General features: G+C 40.4%; 1 pseudogene; it reads right to left on the bottom strand.

Annotated features, from left to right (window-relative positions):
- LOC139650529 (uncharacterized) overlaps window positions 1–16,340 on the bottom strand; it is a 41,725-nt pseudogene extending 25,385 nt beyond the window's left edge.
- Between the last annotated feature and the right edge of the window lie 3,736 nt (window positions 16,341–20,076).

The raw sequence follows: 20,076 nt of genomic DNA, 5'->3' as shown, positions 1-20,076 counted from the left end.
AGTTATACAGGTTTTTTAGCCATTCTGGTAAGGAAAAACTGTACTGGTCAGTGTTCACACCTCTTCACCATATAGGCAGATATTACAGGTAATATCTGCCCAAAATCACCTGTGTTACTAAGGCAACAAGCTGTGTAGGCACAGCGTACTTTGAAGTTCGGCTTTGATACTCAACATATGTTTACGTTGGGGAAAGATCTCAGCTAGTACAGAGACATGCAGAAAAACATTTTGTTACTAGTCGGTCATTCAGGAGGAGCAGTAGGTGACGCTGGTGGGGTGGGCCGCCCCTCCAATTCAGTGGTGGGGGAAACACTGGTCCATTCACCTAATCAATATATTCAGTTTACATGCGTAGATAACATATGTACAGAATGTAGGTCCACCAAAATGAGTATGGGCATTAGCCTATTAGCTGTCTCCTTATCAAAAACTCCAGACAGATGAACAATGTGTAAGCTGAAAGTGATAATGTGCAAAATGCAAGTACATTTTTGTGTGTTCTCAGTGTCATGGTAATTATTGAACATATTTATGGGTGGCGGTAGCACACGGAAAATGTGTCCTGAGATATGTACCAACTCATATGTGGAGAATGTTTGGATCAGAACCTGTGCAGGCAACTGTAGATGTGAGATAGATTGATCCAAAGCAGAATGTAAAAAGCAAACCAGAATAGTCTGTATAGACAGTGCAGGCACCCAGCCTCAGCACCCTCCTCGTTTGCTGAGGCTGCATGGGGCCATTTGGGCAGAATCTTTGTACAATCTGATGGCTGCACAAAAGGAGTCTGGTCTCCAGATATTAGCTAACAACAGGTGAGTTATGAAGGTAAGTCTAGAATGTTCTATTTAACAGGTACAGTACGAGTATGAATGCTATTTCCTATTTCCACAAATTCCTACACGTGCGCCTCTGGCCATGAAGTCACCAAAAATCGGTCGCCACAACCTGTTTGCTCACACCATGTGCCATTCACTGAGCTTTGTGCTGTGCGCCATTGATTCAAGCAGAGTGAACCAAGCAGCTGACAGCACAGAGCTGGAGCGCTCCTGTGCTACTCTGCAGCATGTCTGACGCTCTGCTCTGGAGGCAGACGAACTGCAGCCTGACTGTAAGGTAGTCCATATCCAGGAAACCTGGTGTTTCCTGTATCACTCTCATCTTCTCCCTGAGCAAGAGGGGCTGGATGTTGTTGAAAGCACTATCGCTATAGCTACTGTCTTTACAAAATTTACAGTTGGTAATATATATATATACAGAAATGAGTATGAACATACAAATGTGCAGTGTTAGCATTTACAAATGGAATGTGTATCATATCCAAAGATATGTACATGGATGTAAAGATCATGTGCGTGAATGCAGATCAGAACTGTGCAAGCACTGCAGATGTAAGTAACAAACATACATACTGTAGATGTGTCCAGACTTATGTACAAATAATTTGAATGGACACATATTGCTTTGCAAGTAGGGCAAATGCACTGGGCAATCCAGCACATTAGGAACAGAGAAAACAGTCCAGAGCAACTGGGCTTCAGCAACCTCCTAGTTGACTGAGGCTGGGGCCGTAGTGGCAGGAAGCATTGTGTAGCCAAATGGCAGCCGGCATGAATGAGCACTTGAAGTGCTCCTTGGTATGCCTTGAGGGAATGAGCCAGAGGCTATACCGGGCTCTATAGCTGCCTCAGGGGATCGTAGAAGAGATGGGAGGGATTGTCCAAGATGGAGTTCAGTTTTGACCTCCTCCTCCTCTCTGTCACCACCTATAGGTTGTCCAGGCTCAGCCCTATGATAGAGCTAGCCTTCATACTGCTTCCCTATCACACAATAGTAGTGTATGTATATGCCACTACCAACTGGTAGAAGAAATGGAGTAGAGGTGTACAGAGATGACACTATAATGTATATAGCTGAATAGCTAAATCAGTTATATTATTTGTGTCCATATTTGCATTTGAGCAAAACTGTAAGTAAGCATGGATTAAAAACAGAAGTGTGAAACAACAAAACATTTTTTTTTACCCACATCTACCTTGTCAAATGGGTTAAATGTTTTAAGATGTTTTAAGTTGTTTTTAAGACATTGTTGCTCTTAAAAAAAGTAGGAGTTGAGGGTATTCTCAAGACATGAAAACATTTCACAAGACACATAGCCTAATGCTTTAAAGTACAAATAAGCTTGTGTAACTTTCAGAATTTTCTTACACACCAAATTTTCACTCACATGGCTTTATACATACAGGCCCAGATATCACCATGTTACAAGTCATTGAACTTTTTTACTCCTCTCATATACACATAATCTACTTGTGTAGGTACCACTGGTGATTCCCAATTCCCAATAAACTTATTGAGCATCCAAATATTTCAGTGCTGTCCATAACCCAAATGACTTTCCTATAACATCCAATCCAGTTTTCTCCATAGGCAGTCACCCTAAATAGCGCAAAGGATAGTTACATCGCATCCTGTGTATTGGTAAATGTTTGCATCTGAAAATGCAAATGAAATTCTCAAAATTACATCTTCTGCAGTAAATCTTTTATTTTTTGACAATATGTATTCTGGTAAATTTGCATTGTCTTATCAACTGAGCAACGGTTTCTATGATTTCTATGGTTTCTTCATGGTCACCTTTGTGAGTCCAGTAGATATCTCTGTCCAGTGTGCATGTTAACGCTTTAGCATTATGTTAAGTAATCGCAGGCGACTAGAATTATCTAAAATAGAAGATAGACTTTTAAGTAATCCAAAGTTGGTATTGGTTTTTATTCTATGACCTGTAGATTCATAACCTCTGAAAACAAAATGATTAGTGAAGTCCATTATGAATCAACAGCGCAAAAACATAGCTGTCTGGCTAACTTCACTCACTGCACATGTAAAGAGATCTTCTGGCACTGAAACTAGTTCCAAGAGTGCATTCTTTTTTGTCTATTTTACTAATCCCCTAAACAAGCCTGACAGGTTTAGACACATCATTAAAATTAACTAATCATCCAGGCTTGGAGCTGCTACAAGTTCTTGTTTTCTCACTTTCAGGACAATGCTAGTCGCCACGATTACTTAACATACTGTACGCTAAAGTGTTACCATGCCTGGTCTCTACTATCAGAGACACAGAGATGATTTTGGCACCAATCCTCTCCTCAGATATTGGGTTTGGCCTATTGGGTGTTGGGCCAAACTCCCAAAAACTCAGTGTAGTCCTTTAAGGCATCCTAAAGACAAGCATACTGAACAGAGCCAAGATCAGGGTCTGGCTGTAGTCATTATTACTTTGCTGCTTCAGCCATTCCTAATTTCCACAATCTATCTCTAACATTCAAATCCTTCTTTTTCTCTCTTCCGCCTCCGCTTATCTCAGATCTACTGTACATCTCCTCTCAATCCTCCCACTTGTTCTCCTGTACTTTGGTGCTCTCTCTTTCTCTTTCTCTCTGTTTTGATTTCTTTCTTCTCTCTTTTTTTCTGCTCACCTTCTTCCCTCAGGCTACTCTGGCCTGCAGGGTCTTGGGTTCTGCAGATGGATTGATGGTGATGTATTCTCTCTTTCTCTCTCCTCCCCTCCGCTCTCTCAGCTCGGCCCTGGGGACAGCGAGAGGGGGGAGTCTTCTCTCTTCTGGGGGTAAAAAGGAATTTTGACTTGGTGGACTGGTTGTGCCCTGCGGCCTCGTTGTAAAGTCTGAATCCATGGGGGACTGTGGAAACAAAGTGGGAATGACCCAAGTGGATTTCCATATTTTCAACCCACAGCACACTCCATGTGTCTGTCATCTGTCAATTCCCATACACATAGAGTAGTGTGAGAGGATAGATCAGATCATGCTCTGATTTAATTTGATGTGAATAAAATTAATGGTCAAGATACAGGTACAACATTGATGATGAATACATAGTGGGAAAATCTTTCAAGGCAATTGTGAGGAGTCCAGTCCCATTTTCATCCCCACAGGTAAAACGTGTCGTACCTGTCTGTGTGCTTTCACCCTTAAATTTCTGAATGTAAAATGGAGGACAGGATATAAAGTTCCTTCATAAACACTGTTGTTTTTAACATAGCATTTTCTAGTCCCAGGGACCTTAGCCTTAAACTTAGTTACCCTAAGGCTAACCTGGATTACAGAATTTTCCAGCAATTTTAAGCCTAAGGCTTCATGAGTTAATCAAGGGTTCAGTTCTACAACCTAGTAAAATTTGACCTAATTGCCCTACAGAAATGTGTTGTTTCTCTTAGTATGCCTGTGTTTCTCTGAGACTGAGTAATATTTGATTGCCTTGTCATCTGTTCATTTTCATGGAATCTCAAATTGTAAAAGTAGTTGTTACAACTTCAGGAACTAGAAAGCATTTCACTGACATTGGGTATTCCCATTGGGAAGATCTGTTGCATTACATCACCTTTTCTTTGTCTCTGTAGAAATACAGCATATATCAATACTGTATTAATTCAGGATCATTGATATCTGAATTCCTAAATCCCCCCTTAGGAGCAAGCAAGAGATGCCCATGAGAATGTACATGTGCATTCATTGTAAGAAGTGCTGGAGACAAATAAGAAAAGCACGATATGTCATTTGTAGATGGCTGTACTCACAGATTGCTGATAGATTTCTGAGATGTTACTCCTTACTGACCCATTAGAGACTTGAGAGCTAAGTGAGAAGCATGATGTACCACAGTGAGACAATCCAAGGCTTGTTTTTCAGGGGCAGAATTTCAGAAGTATGAGAAAATTGTCAAAATCTCACACTGATTTTAAATGAAACTCATCTATGTCTAGGTGAAGTAAATGAGAGGAAGAGGAGATCTTATTTAGGATATTGCTTTCCTCTGGGTTGACACAGCATTGCCTCATGTTACTTTGTAAATCTGTGCAATTTGACATAAATTATAGAGAAATGAGAGAGCATAAAAAATTGTCATTACAATTTTTCATGACTTCCCCTAATTTACCTCACCTAGGGGGGAACAGTATCCCTGTTAACAGCCTGATATAGCTCTAATATAGTTCTTAATTGCTTTAGCTGGAGAGGTTTTATGTATTGCTTGCCTTATCAGTAACATCTTCATTAAGAAGCAGGCTGATAACATCTCCCCTCCCCCCCCAGCCCCTGGGCTGCTATATTTGGTCCTTAGATCCCCATGCCCAGTTCTCCCTCCCCAGTGGGCTTGGCCCTGGGCCACAAGTGCCCTGTCATTCCTATAGGATCTCCAGCTGGTGCTGTAGTACTGTAGTAATGGAAACATACTGGTATACCTACTCCAGTCAGTCCCCATTGGCTCCAGGCCTCATTAAGGCTGCTGAGGGCTCAATGGCCTGTCACACTGCATCTCTCTGCCCATTTATCTGGGGACGGCTATTGTTGCATATGTGTGTGTGAGCGCGTGTGTGTGTGAGCGAGAGTGTGTGTTGTGGTTACAGTGGGTCAGTGTGCTAGAGATGTTCATTCTCTACCTCTATTTCCCACGTTCTCTTCCCCACAGGCATCTTGTGTCAGATACTGTATGAAAAAGCCTTTGGCTTATCCTTTCACACTACAGAGACATACAGCTTAACATGAAACACTGCTTCGCTTCATGTTATAAGAAGATTTTAGCAGAGTGGGGGAAAGATAATACGGCTTCCAAAAGCTGGTAGCTTGATTTGAAAAGCTGTTTTCAAGAATAGACCAGGTGGATAAAAAAGATAATCATTTATCGTGTAGTCGGTCCAATACTTGCCCATTGTTTGTTTGGCCTCTGTCTATCTCTCTGAACTGGCAGGGATGGATGCTGGGAATTGAGCTCCTTGCTCTGTGGGACAGGTATGAATAAGGTAATGACATCAGATCTGGAGGCTGCCCCCCCCCCCCCCCCTATGCACACACAGCCTAACACAATAAAGAAAAACAGAACAGTCAATGCTAACAATAGCTGGTAATTTATGCTCTGGATAAATTGTCTGTTGGCTTTTTATTTGTGTGCACGTTATTTTTGCAAGCTGTCTGAAAGTCCTTGCACTTTTGGCACTTTACAACTCATTAGAATTCCCTGCAGGCATAATCCAAGGACGCCCCTGTTCTCCAGGTGGATCATTTCAGCTGTCAGGACACATCTCTGCAGCATTGTAAACAACATGTGAGGATAGTGACAGGGAGAATTGCTGCCATGACGCTCACTACCAAAACTACTATCCTGAAGAATGAAGGATGTCTACTGCACCCAGACAAGTTAACTTTTTCAAGTTGATGTTGTTGAATTTGTAAACCCAAACAGCCTGACTAGAGCAGGACACACATACTGTGTGGTTTGTGAAAACAGTGTGTTAGTGTCTGATGCTGTACTTTTCCATATTTTACCTGGCTTGCACCATATCAGATTTTCCACCATTTGAGTTTCTTAAAAAACAGTTATTGTCCTAATTTATTTCTGATTTATGAGAAGACAGTTGTGCATGACGCAATGAATTGTTCTGGAATTCCTTGGTTGTCCCTGCACATTTGTGTAATATCAATGCTTTTTGATATTTTCTTGTAATCTGTGAATGATTAGATAAATTAATTCATTTAAAAAGGTACTGTACTGAGCAATAGTTCCTCTTCAGTTCTTCCTGTATCACACAAAAAACAACCACAACATATCTGTTACTAACTGGCAGTACGTGTTAGATTAGGTTTCACTTTCTGTTTTTAAACAAGCCGCTTACAGTGGCGTGCTTCTGTGTAGGTTTGATGTAAGTTGTCCTTTGTTGGGGGCAAAGTTGTTAAGCATCGTGACTGGCTGTCAATCAACCAATCAGAGCCCATACTCCCACTGTACGTCTCTCTCAGCGAGTGGCAGAGAAACCAGTGGAATGACAGCCTGCTGGTCATTGGTGGCCCCGGTTTGAATACAGTTTATTTTCTTGTCTTATCGTCCATCCAGTTAATTTAACTTTAGCAGGGGACGTCCTGATGGTTCAGTGGTGTAAGGCGCATAGGTAACTGCGACGTCCTGGATTTGAATCCAGCCCAAGACCTTTGTCACATGTCTTCCCCCTCTTTCTCTCCTAGTCCTTCCTGTCTCTCTCTACTTTGAACTATCGAATAAAGGCAAAATGCCAAAAAAAAAAAAATCTTAAAAAAAAACTTAAGCAGGTGAGGCTATGTGGAGAGGTTGGCTAATTGTTGCTTCAACTCGAGCCAAAGCCATCTTTGGGCTCTCTGCGTGGAGAGAATCCAAAGACTGGGCCAAAAATGTCACCTCGTGGTAGCTCCAGCTACTTGGCTATATTGATGGTATTAACTGGAGTTGCGAGAAATGATAGTTTAAGTCTTTACTTAAATTTGCTATCTGTTAGATTGGAGTAATGAGGAAAATGCTGTTGGAGTAATGAGGAGGTAAAGGCAACACCCAGCAGGTGCATTTCTTTAACTTAGTCCATATACACAGTAACCTAACATCAACATTATGCTTACAACAGTGAAGACAGCCATCAACAGCAGAGACAGCAAACCAACCCCAACTGAGAAAACTGGCAGCTTTATATAGCCCAACCAATCTGGGTGCTACCATTACCATGGGTGTTCAAATCCCGCATAACAATGACTATTAATACACTAAGAAAATACAAAACAAATATGAATTGGAAAATTTACATACACATAATAAGCACAATTCTACGGAAGCATATTGCATTCACCAAAGAAAAAGAAATTGGAGATGGTTTCTCGTAATTATGACTTCCGTACCTCATGACTTATTTCATAATTATGAGATAAAGATCTCATAATTATTATTATAAATCATAGAAATGATTTGACATGGATATCTGTTGTCTAAGAATTATTGGATGCCTGTAAGCGATGCCTGGTGATGCCTGTGGCCTAAGACAGAGGCTATAAAACCATCAAGGACAGTATTAGAATCTGTTTGCCCCTGATGAAAGCGAAATGCTGCACATTCGGCTTTTTTAGGCTATATGCTGTTAGGATGAAGTTTAGCATTACGTGTGCGCTCATTGTGTTCAAGTTTTTCATTTTTTTTATTTGAATTGTTCCATGTTCATTCACTCCTGGGGAGGAAATATGTTTAACTTGTGGTGGCCTTGTCAGTGGATGAATTTGAATCAACTGCCGCAGATGCACCATCACAGTCACCTATACTGTATAGGAATGCTTTTCTGTTGGTATTCAGAGTTTTACTGCAGAAAACAGAAAATGAATAAAACACATTTGTGCTGGAAAATATGCATACATTGCCTGGAAAGAATATTCACTGCAAAGATAGTCAGTAGGTGGGGGAAATCAACAGTGAAATTAATCATTTCACAGAGTGTTTCTGAGCAGAGATGCAGTGGAATGGAGCATTGTGTTTATCAGTGTATTTGGCCTATCACAAGTACAAGTTGGCTGGTAAGCAAAACAAATGTGAGAGATAGAGAAAGAAAGCACAGATTCTAAGAGTTTGGGTGAGGGGGAAGGACAGCAGAGAGAGAATGTGAGATGTGATGAGACACAAGAAGCAACAGTCATTGCAAACAGCTCTGTAAAAAGGGAGGACTACATTGTTCTGCTATATGATTCAATGAGATAAAAAGTACATGTATTAGAGTTGGGGAAGGATAGTACTAACTTGAAACAGATGTTCTAATACGTCACATCTGCCACCCAAAAGATCTTGGCCATTTTGGACTGAACTGCATTGGACAAGAGATCATTGAAGTTGCATGGAAACATAAATTACTGTCAGATTAGTGTTGCTAAGACTCTTGACTGTGGTTGCCCTGGTGCAGTGTGTGTCCAGAAGCTGTGGGAAAATGACCCTATTAATCAGGACTTCTGCTACACTGATCCATGAGAATATATTGAGATTAGTTTTTGTACTGTCACACAGCTTTCCCATCTCAATTATAAAATTATATATTGCCATTGTATAAATTTCCCATCCTGCATCTATCCTGCACAATTATATAATGGTTTGCCATAATGCATTAATCTTGCCTCTATTGTGCATTAGCGCTAGCCATTTCAGCTCATTCATTCCCAGATACAGGAAAGCAGAACTGAATAGGTAATGCCACACAAAGCTCATGTCTCAGATATGCCTGGTGTCAACACCATTTGTTGTACCTTCTGATAGCTGAAAACAGATCAAATTTGAATAATAATTAAATGTGAATAATTCAAACAAATGCCCTGGGGTGTGAAGTAACCATGCAGTGCTATTTGGCAACGTTGTTTGTGGAACATGAAGTAAAAAAAATGATTTTATGGCTCCATGTTGCCTGGATTATGAAAATAAACAATGAATTGTTTTTGAGGCTGAACAGAAATTTTTGACAGCTTAGATAGAGAATGCAGGAAAGGGAAGAGGATAATAGAAAAAAGAAAGTTGGAGAGAGTGACACAGACACGTAGCAAGAGGCACTGACTTTGAAGTTTATTTCTAGATGCTGAGTAGTTTTGTTTTTCTTTTGTTTGTTCCAAAATAGCCAGAAAGCAAATATTGGAAACCACAGACAAAAAGGGAAAAATAGAGGAGTGCAAGTTGAAGTTCAGTAAAAAAAACAAACAAACCCAAACCTATAGAAAAATTGATTTTACATTTACGACACAGTGCTTGACAAAAAGCTACAGAAATGGTGAATGCTCTGTAACTTTTTGAGAGTAAAAAAGCCCCTCTCATTATACGTGAAGCCCAATATGCAGCAATTGGGCTTTTGCATTTCACTCAAAGTCAGGCTATGCCTTTCATATTTAAAAGTAGGTATCGTACTTACACTGTCAACCTAGCACTGTCAAATGCACACGCAGTAACACAAATTGCTGTATCTTTGACACACAAGAAATATGTGTACGTGAATTTAAATATCCCACACGCAGCAACAATCCCTTTGCATTTCCCTTGAATGCCTCGCAAAGCCCCTATTCTACAAATTCATGTCAGTGTAAATGAAAACCAAGCCAGCCTTTAACTAATGAAACATTAATTAGCGTGATATGTTGGTACAGTGTTAAAACATTATCTCTTTGACATGAAATTGAATATCACTGAATATGCATTGAAGAATAAGCCTGGAGAGAAGGTGTTAGGACTATTTCTGCTGCTGAGTTAGCCATGCTGATGCAGGAGGAGTGTGCTGTATGTAGGTCAGGGGGAGACCACAGCCTTGGCACAGGAGATGAACACACTACAAACCACGACATGGCCTCCCCAGCATCTGTGATTGAAGGTTTGTGTTTCTCCCACATGAGAATGCCAATGAAGATCGGGTCATAGAAGAAAAAAGACAAAAGGGCGTGTTAAAGTTCAAGCAAGTACAACAGTAGTTTCTTTTTCAGTTGAAACAATTTGAAGAGTTAAGATGAATTGTTAATTGATGATGAAACTATCAGTAGTATATTCCAACAAAATGACCGACACACAAACACCCAAGCTATGGGTGTGATACCAATTTGTACAGCCAAGGTAAAAGATAATTGGCAGTAGGGTCTCAGCAGAAATGTGAGGAGAAAACAGTGAAAACCTGTCTACCATCCTGTTTTTATGTGTCCTACCACCCAGGTACTCAGGAGAGAAACAGAGAGAAAGACAGACATCCTTAGATTTCTGAATTTTCTGCTCAGCCTTTGCCAGGTTCCTCTCAAGGAATGAAGTGAACCGATCCTTGCCAGCCATCTCCTTGTGGTCCGAGACCTCAGGGTATTTGCATCCATAATGCTTTACTAGTTGATGCGCAAATCGATCCACCTGGAAAACATAAATTATGAACTTGAATATTTTACTCTTTGTTATCAACTGTTTTAAAACATTGTTAATTTATTCATTTGTTTATGAATCCATCTTACTATTAATATATACATAGTTATTTAACTATATGTAATATATACTATATTAACTTAATTTTTCCAACTCATCTATGAAGTGTAGCCTATGATGAACTGTTTAATTCAAACTTTTAAATCTAATCTATCATCTATTTATGAACTGTAATCAATTTATCATGAACCGTTTTAATCTATGATGAACTGCTTTAACGTATTTATGAAATATTTCTATAATCATTCTATTAACTGTATTTTTTATGATAAGTGGTTTAATTTATGTTCAACTATGATGAACATGACTATAATTTATATTATTTATTCTGTAGCATATCACCAGGCCTGCTAATAAGCATAACGTTACCTTGGACTCAAGCCAAAGTAAATATCTGATGCCTGTAACAGATGTTCGCTTGGGTTTCTCCTTATTGTGAGTCCTGTAGCCTGATGTTGTAGCAACTTCACACAGCCGCTTTCTTTGGCAAAACCTATACAGTGTTTAGCTGCATCCCTGATGGATTTTCCTTCCTATACTTATAGGCTCCTTCAGCTGTGTTGGGATGGACAAGAGCCCTGTCTGTCTTCCTAGCACTAACTCTGGGTTAAGAAGGAGTTTCTGTAAAAATAAATGCATTGTAAGTTATTGCCTTACATAGCGGGACTTTATGTTACGTCCCTCCCCTCTCTAATGTGACTTCTCCCTTCCAAGACATAATAATATAAAACAATATCCACACATGTGGGCCAGCTGTGTTGCTGTTTTCACCTCTTTTCTAAAGCTTGTTGTCAAAACAAACAGCCTATTCAGTAGCTTTTCATTTTTTTTAAAACTAGCTTGTCTCCTCCCTCGCTGTTTGAAAGTGGCGCTCTCCCACTCCCATTCCTGAAAAATAATTTTCGTAATGGCGGAATCCATGAAGTGAGCGAGTAAACTTGTTACCTACCTCACCTTCACTTGTCACTGTGGGACATGTAACCTTCAACAGGAGAAAATTTGGCAAAGTGTAGTGTTGTAGTACTCGAGATCGGTCTTGGTCTCGAGACCGGTCTTAAGACCACATTTTGATGGTCTCGGTCTCATCTCGGAATCGACTGCATTTTTACTCGGTCTTGACTCGGTCTCGGACAAAGAGGACTCGGAATTTTATTTTAAGACCAGCCGAGACCACAATTGCAGTAACATCATTACCTGCCGGTGCATTGTCTGATTTATTTATTTTTACTGTGATTGGATATAAAACTTTCCCCTTCAAACTGCGACCAATAACTTTGCCTATTTTAAGTTTGAAAGTTTATTAACCATTAAACGCTGCCACCCTCACTCACCCCCCTCTGAGCTGCGCCAAGAAAGGGAACGCAGGATACAGGAGGAGAGAGCACCATGTGTGGCTGAAGAGGAGAGAATGAGATAAAACAATTTGCCTACAGAAATCACAGAGAGTTTTGCAAAACAGTTCTAAGAACAAGCACCGATTCTATACAGGCACATGGCGCGTTCAATTCAACGCGCTGCATTAAAGCATTGCGACACAGTTATCGGTTAAATGATAATTTCACTAACGTTACTTAAATTCCACAAGGTAATAACGTTACCGTTAAAGTCTGTAGTGCAGCAGAAGACGTGTTATCAGGTTACTGTGTAAACCGTTACTAACACAGGCGAGTAAATTTTAAGTTTCACTTTGGTCTGCACAGCGGGGCTCTGGCAGATTGAGTAGGGGAGAGCGGGGCAAGCTGTCACATTGGTCAAAGTCAAAACACTATAACATAAAAACAATTTGTAGCCTACATGACAGTAAATTATGTTTCTTCTCATTTCAGGAATCTAAATAATTATACATTGTGACATAAAAGCAAGGGTCAGCTATAACCTGATAATAATTTTGAATGTTTTAGTGAAGCTACGTGCTCAGGGTGTTTTAACACTTCTGTTTCATTCTGCCCACTGTATTGAGCCTTTCCAAAGGTCAGTGAAATCGAATTGCAATGTTTCAGATCAAAGGATTGCCTTCTGTCACTGAGTACATACTGTACATCCATTTGTATTTTACTTAAATTCCTAAATAATGCTTTCTTTCTTTTTGAATTTTAGCAGAGAAGTGGTGTAAATGTTGAGCCATCACTCTGATTACATGGTCTTGAAAATGGACTCGCATTGGTCTTGTCTCGGTCTTGACTCGGTCTCGCCCCACTTCGGTCTTGGTCTTGACATATAATACAGGCCTGCTTGTTGCTGTTGTCAACAATAAAAGCCATCTAGCAAGACATATTACATATTTTTACTTTACTTAACTTTTTTTTATTTTACTTATTTTTAATTAGTTTAAACATTTTCAAACTTGAATCAGTATGCTAGACAAATTTATTGCTAAAACACACTCAGCAAACCCAATGTGGCAGCCCTTCAGTGACAGCTTTATAACTCTTTTGGTTGAAAGTATTTGAAGCTTGCAACAGTAAAATAAAGGGCAAGCTCATATTTCAATCACTATTCAGTCAAATGTTGTGATAATTGTTCAATTACAGCTATTTAAAGATGTGGAGCACAAATTAGTTTAAATAGACCACTTACTGTCAGTGTTTCATTGTGATTGGAGCATATCATGGCATGATAGCTGCCATGATATGGCACTACTTAAAAATGTCCTGCTTGAATTACAGTAATGCTCCACTCATGAAAAACGTGTCTCTTAAATATCTTATCTTGAACATGGAAAACTATGTTTTTAATGATAATGTTCATTCTTTTTATTTTGCAAGCCACCACAGTGTGCCGAAAACAAATACCACCATATGTGTTTATCAGACAGAAAATCTTTGAAAAAAACTTTTAATCTCAGTATGCATCAAGTATACTGTTATTTCTGCCTTTTCTATTCTGTTTATATTTTTGGGTATTTGTCAGTGAAAGTATGATCCCTTTTCCTCTGCAGGGGTTCAACAGCAGTCTCATCTCTGTCTTGGTTGAGTCCAGATGGAATTGGATTTGATTTCAGCATCTGCTTCTGGTGATATATGAGAAGCATTGAGCCAAGCAGAAACATTTATAATGCAGGATGAATCCCCCAACTCTGATGGAATTGATTTAAAGGTAATATCCAGTCATCTCATATGCTATAACAAAATAGTCTTGAGGTTGCAATAGTATTACATAAAACAGACTTAACACCGCCACAAACAGTCAAAATGGTCAGCAAGATTCAGTATGAGGAGATCTCTACAAGGGGCAAAAAACATGCTTGTGGCAAAGGAGACCACCCGACACTTGAAATGGATGATTGGTCAGCTTAACATTATCAATGATAACGATGCAATCGTTAATAGCGCTGAATATCCATCCAAGCTACACCTTGCCACTGGATTATTTAGGAACCATGGGAAAGGTGGAATATACTGTAGATCGTTTCAGATTGCAGTATTTTTTGTTTCCTGCGGTGACTGTCTCACAATCCCCCTGCTAAATGGTAGAAATGGTTGACACAAATCCACCATTCATATGCCGATGCTGGGTACCCACTACAGTGGGTATGGTTTTCCATTTAATGGTGATTCAAAACCACACAGCAAATTCAGCTTAATGCCGCATTCATGTTGTGTGGTAATAACTTTCGCAAGACCTGATGGTTGAAAGCATTGACTTGGAAGCGTTTGCACATTCAAACTCACTTTAATCTGTCAAAAAGCATTATTGAAATAGAGAGACTCTGGTTGCTCATGATTAGCTTTTTTACTTTAACAGAGTTCATTTGAGTTGTTTTCCAAACATTGCAATGTCAACTACAAATTAAAATTTACTCCCATGGCATTTTAAGAGTTGTGAGTTTATTGTCATGTAGATTCCTGTTATGCAATACAATTGTCAGATTGTTAGGATTCGGTTATTATAAAGCATGTTGGCCAAGTAGCTGGCTAACTAGCTAAGTTAGTCTCTTTATTCAGGAAAACATGGATTTGCTTGGTGAAAAGAGCTTTCTTGTTGCTGGCAAGCTCAACATCAGCTAGTGCAGCTAATCTATTTACCTAATGCATATTGTCAATTAAAAGCTTTTGATGCAAGAAAAATTGCTACAATGTAATTATACACACGCTGAGTCTACTGCCATGATAGATTTCCACCATAATTTGAATTGTCATTTGTCATACTTTGACTGGACAAGCTTTTGTTCACTGGCTAATATCTTTAAAGTGAATGTTTTTTTTTTCTAAAAGTGCATTATAAATTTTTGTGTATTTCTGTGGGTGGATACTGCATGGCAGGGTTCTGAGCATTTATGATGCCTCCTTTTTTCCCTTTTCAACCTTTATCTAGGCTGGGCTTTTTGCACTCACACTTTGTCTTTCTAGTTTGGGAGTGATTCCCTTGGATCCCATGAATTAGTAATGGGAAGTCTACTTGTAGAGAGAAGTGCTGGCTAAGACTAGGCATGTCAATTTTGTTCTAGTCTACTGTTTCCAAAACATAGTCATCTCACGTGAAGAAAAAGCTAATGAAACAAATAAAGGTCCGATTTTCTCCCGCAGCCCTATACCTTCTGATAAACTCCTGCAAATTCATCTGACCGACTGATAATGAAAAAGCAGTGCTGTTGAAAGGTTCGAAAATATGGTGCCACATGTGAACCATACATAATCAGCTTCTACCCGACCCGAGCACGACAGGACCTGTGGATATTGACAGATTAGATTAAGCACTATCTATTTATTCTAATAATGTGTATTGTTACTTTTTGCAGCTAATAGTTGCGTAAACATTGGCAGTTGCTTCTGCATTTGCATTCTAGTTCTAGCATGCTAATTAATGTGGAGGCTAACTATGGTTGCCTAGCTGCCAACATTTTTCTGCTTGACCTTACTACCTTTTCTTCAAAAATGTATGTATATCACGGCCACTAAGAGGGAAAATGTGGTCTGAGGACTGACGATCATCGCAGTTAGCTGAATGGCTATCACCTGTTTCTATGTCTCACTAGAGTACAAGCTGAAAAACAGAGTGCTTACCATGGTATTGTTTTCCCCTGATGAAGCCAAATCAGCTGACAACATTAGGAGAGATTTACAGCTGCAGCTTGTGTCATGTCGGTTTTAAAGCTTCTGCAATGAACAAAGTTGTGTGGGTCATTGGTCGGGGACCTAACATTGTTACTGCTTAGGATCATGTGTAACACTGTCCTGAAACATGCCCTCAGCACTGACGAGCTTGCTGAAACAGTTCCAAAGATAGCATAAATGTTGTTGGCAAACATCACTCTCAGCCAGTAGGCTCGGATACCCCTTGCCACTGTCCATCAAAGACACGTTGAATGGATAAACAACAAATTCTACATTTAGCCGCTCCACAAACTAGCCATATTACTATGGCCCAAATTCAGCCACCTGCGAATGGTACCCACTTCTGAGAGGGAAGAGATTCAGCAGGATGCCAGGCACCAAACAGCATACTTCACAGCAGCAGATGTGGCCCTTAGCCATCAACAGGTGAGCCAACCACTGCCGATGGACCTGCTGGCAAAAGGAGTTTGAAGAGGAGTAGGTCTCAGCCTTAACCATTGCATGGAAGGTGAGGACCGAGATGTATTGGGTTGGTGGAAACAGCATGAGAAGACCTTGCCTTGCTAGCCAGGCTTGTGTGCACCGTGTTCAGCATCCCCACAAACAACAGCAGCAGCGAGAGAAACGTCAGCACAGCTGGGATAATGTTGGATGAGAGAAGGAAAGCGCTGAAACCATCGACGGTGGATGCTATACTTTACCTCCACAACTCATATTGATGGAGATTTCTTTGTGACTGTAAATAGTTATGGAATTGGGTCTGCTTTTACCTTTGGAACAGTTTAGCCATGTTCATCTGGTACAGATTGTTTTGAACTGTTGCTGCCAAGTTGAAAGGACAAAGTTGAAGTTTGTCTACGAAAAGGTAAGGTAAGGTTTCATTCTGTCCTGCTCTGTTAACGGTTTTGACGCTGTACCTAGCTGTGCTGAGTGTACTGTGGAGGATGCTTGAACTTTTTTGTAGTCTTAGTACAATGGTTTTAGATGACTGGTTTTGTGTGGTCGGGAGTGTAACGATAGGCTTACTTTGCTTGATTGTCTGCCTATGCACTTGCATATTAAGGACAGGCTTGTTATCCTGTTTGTTTATTTATTCATTTATTTGTTTACAACTCCAAGTGTGTGTGTGTGTCTGTGTGTGTGTATTTGTAACTGGGTTCTACATAAGAAAATGACAGATAGGCAAACCTAAATTAATAAACACAGGCTATAAGGCTTTTTTTTTTAAATAGGAAACGTTTTGAGTTCAGGCATTAGTATACTTTACTTTTGCATATACTGAGATAAAGTAGAAACTACAACTAGAAAGGAAAGAACAAAGAAATACGTGAAATAGCTTAGCACAGCACAGTGTACCGACCCAGACTGTGCACATCACACCCCTGAGACCCCATGTAAGCCTCAGAATATCTAAGTCAGAGTATCTAACTGCCTATCAGTTTCTAATAAGCATGCTCCAATCCATGGTGGGCTATCAGCAGCCGTATCATAATAACGACAGGGTTTAAAGAGCCCATCCCCTGCCCAAGCCAGAGAGAAATAGAAAGAGGGATGGAGAGAAAAAGAGTGAGAGAAATAAAACTGAGAGAATGGGAGACAGAGAGCAAGAACAAAACAGTTTGTAAATTTCCATTCAGTGCAGTGAGATGCAGCAAGGAACGAAAGGCTGCATACACAACTGTAATGGCTAAGAAAAAGCACACGCTCGCCTGAAGCGTGACTACATTGAACAAAAACCTAAATTTAGAGAGGGACTGAGCAGTCTTGATAAACGAAGAAAGAAAACAACACTGAAGGGTACTGTAACAACAGAATGAAGAAAATATGATTACTGTGTGTTGGGAAAATAGAGGGGAGCAAATAAGCATGTGATGGAGAAGAAGAGCTCTCTAGTTCCCTCCTAACTGTCTCAGGTCGAGTGCATCTAGCAGAGACAGGCCCTACAGCAGCCAGTGGTTCTGAATCTAGTTAACCTCACCAGAGACCTCCTGTCAAAGAGGCCGTTGTGGCGGAGATATCATGGCGGTGCTGCTGTGCCGAGTAGGCCTGTTCCAACAATCTCCCTGACACCTCCCGGCTGTGTGACCCCTCAACTGTGAAGGACCCATACTGCTTGCTGCTTAGCTTCTCCAGACATGCTTTTCAAACTTATGGGAGACAACTAGCTAACAAGTCTCAGCCTGCCTCATCGCCTAATCACACATACATTTTTCACGAGACCCTCAACATAGACACGCAATCTGCGGGTTTCATGGTGTGTCGAGCCATTGCGATGGCACCATGTTATCAAATGACTCCATTCATTACGTGTTTGCCAGCTATTATCCAAATGACAATTTATCAAGGCATTATTTTGCTCAGTTGTCATCATTTTGATTGTGATAACTTATCACAATAAGTGTCCTTTCTAATGTGTAATGGACCGCCTGTTGTGAAATGACTAGCTGAAAATAAAACAGCTAGTTTGTTCATTATTTTATAGCATAATTTGTTCATTGTAACAATATACAATATTCTGTCTTTGTGTGCCTCCTAACCTGAAGGTCTGAGTAGACTCAAGATATCCTAAATGAGTTTTCTGTGAATATCCATCTGTAAGATTGTGGGCTCTAATTCATCCCCTCTCATCTTTCCTTCCTCTTTTCTCACCACAGATCTGTTTTTTTTCTCTCCCTCTTCCTTCTCCATCTCTCCATGCCTCCTAATACCTCCCGTCTCTTCCTTTGTTTCATTTTGCTCATCCCTCTATCTTTTCTATTCTGGATGGGGGGCTAAATTAGTGGGTAATTATAGTGGCTAGCCCTTGGCTGTGTAGCTCTGATGAAACAGAGCCTCTCCACATACCTCAGTAATAGACTGACAGAATCCAAATGAGAGGGGCTTATGCTCCCAAATGCTTCCTTGATTCTCTGTGCACCCCCAACCCCCACACCTTATACAGATACCTCACAGCATCCACGCTGGACTCAGTAAAAATTAGATCCACTGGAGAAGACATGGTTGATAGCCATAGCCATGATTGTCGTTGTTGCAGCAGCAGCTGTCGTTGCATTTATTTCTGCTGCCATGTTTGCATTTGTATGCACATGCATGTCTCATGGCACTGCTTTGAATAATGCACTACTTAGAGAAGTTTTTGATAAATTCTTGTTGTCAGTGGACTGGAATTTTGTGTTACTTCATTAGCAGGATATTTCATAAATAACATGAGCATAATCATAAACGCACACAAGTCCTTGTACATGCACAAACACGTGCATGCACACGCACACACGCACACAAACACACACTCATACAGACACATACACACGTACACGCACATACACAGGCACACAAACACTGACTGTGATGCTCATTATCTCCTCGGAGGTGTCCCCATTTTTATTCCTCCAGCAGCAGAGAAGAGGTTTGTCAAATCTCTCCCGGAAAAGCATAGCACACAGAGGCAAATTCTGACCCAGATTCAATCTCCTCATTGTTTAAAGGTAAGTCTCACATTTGGAGCTGCAGGTGTGCTGTAGGTATACAAAAGATTTCCCTTCTTAAATATGCGCGTGAGATCTATCTTCTCACCCATTTCCTTTGTTGAAGTAGAGAGTGTCAGAGTTGCATAACCCATATGAGAAAGTGGCCCCATTGTAAACTGGGGTGATTTGATATTGTTTTCTCTGGAAGCGACAAAACAAGATAAAACAATTCAAAACAAGCACGAAGCCTTTTCTCTCTCCTCAAGCCTAACAAATATTGTTGGGCAACAGTAATAAAGGTGATAGGGAAGGGTTCAGAGTGGAAGAACACAGCAGTGAGGTAACAAGGGTGGGGATAAATTTAGGAGGGAGCCAGCTAGCAGGGAGAGAGCTGGGGTGGAGAGGGGATCTGTCCAGATGCCACTGATCTCATACACTAAGATGTTCTTACAAAACATCCCACTGTCATCCCCAAGCAGAGCCAAACCCCAGGAGCCCGCTCCGCTACAGGACAACAAACGCTGAGGCAGTTGCAATGTAATTGCCCCTCTCCCACAGCTTTTCACCATCACAGAAAGGCAGAGAGGGAGATAAAGAGAGAGAGAGAGAGAGCAAAATGTGTGAGGGGTGACGAAAGAAAAACTACTAAAAGAAAAACAAAAACAGAAAGACAGCTTATGAAACTGAGACAAATTACCACCAATCTTTAATCAATACCCAGAGCAAATAGCAGCTGGCAAGGCAACTGCTGAAAAGATGTATTGCAC

Source organism: Centroberyx affinis, unplaced genomic scaffold, assembly GCF_046629955.1.
Source record: "Centroberyx affinis isolate AG114_WGS23_722 - 3 ecotype Tasmania unplaced genomic scaffold, CSIRO-AGI_Caff_v1 ptg001506l_1, whole genome shotgun sequence".
NCBI classification, from domain to species: Eukaryota; Metazoa; Chordata; class Actinopteri; order Beryciformes; family Berycidae; genus Centroberyx; species Centroberyx affinis.
Note: the sequence above shows the minus strand (reverse complement) of the source record. Positions and strands in the feature narration are given on the sequence as shown.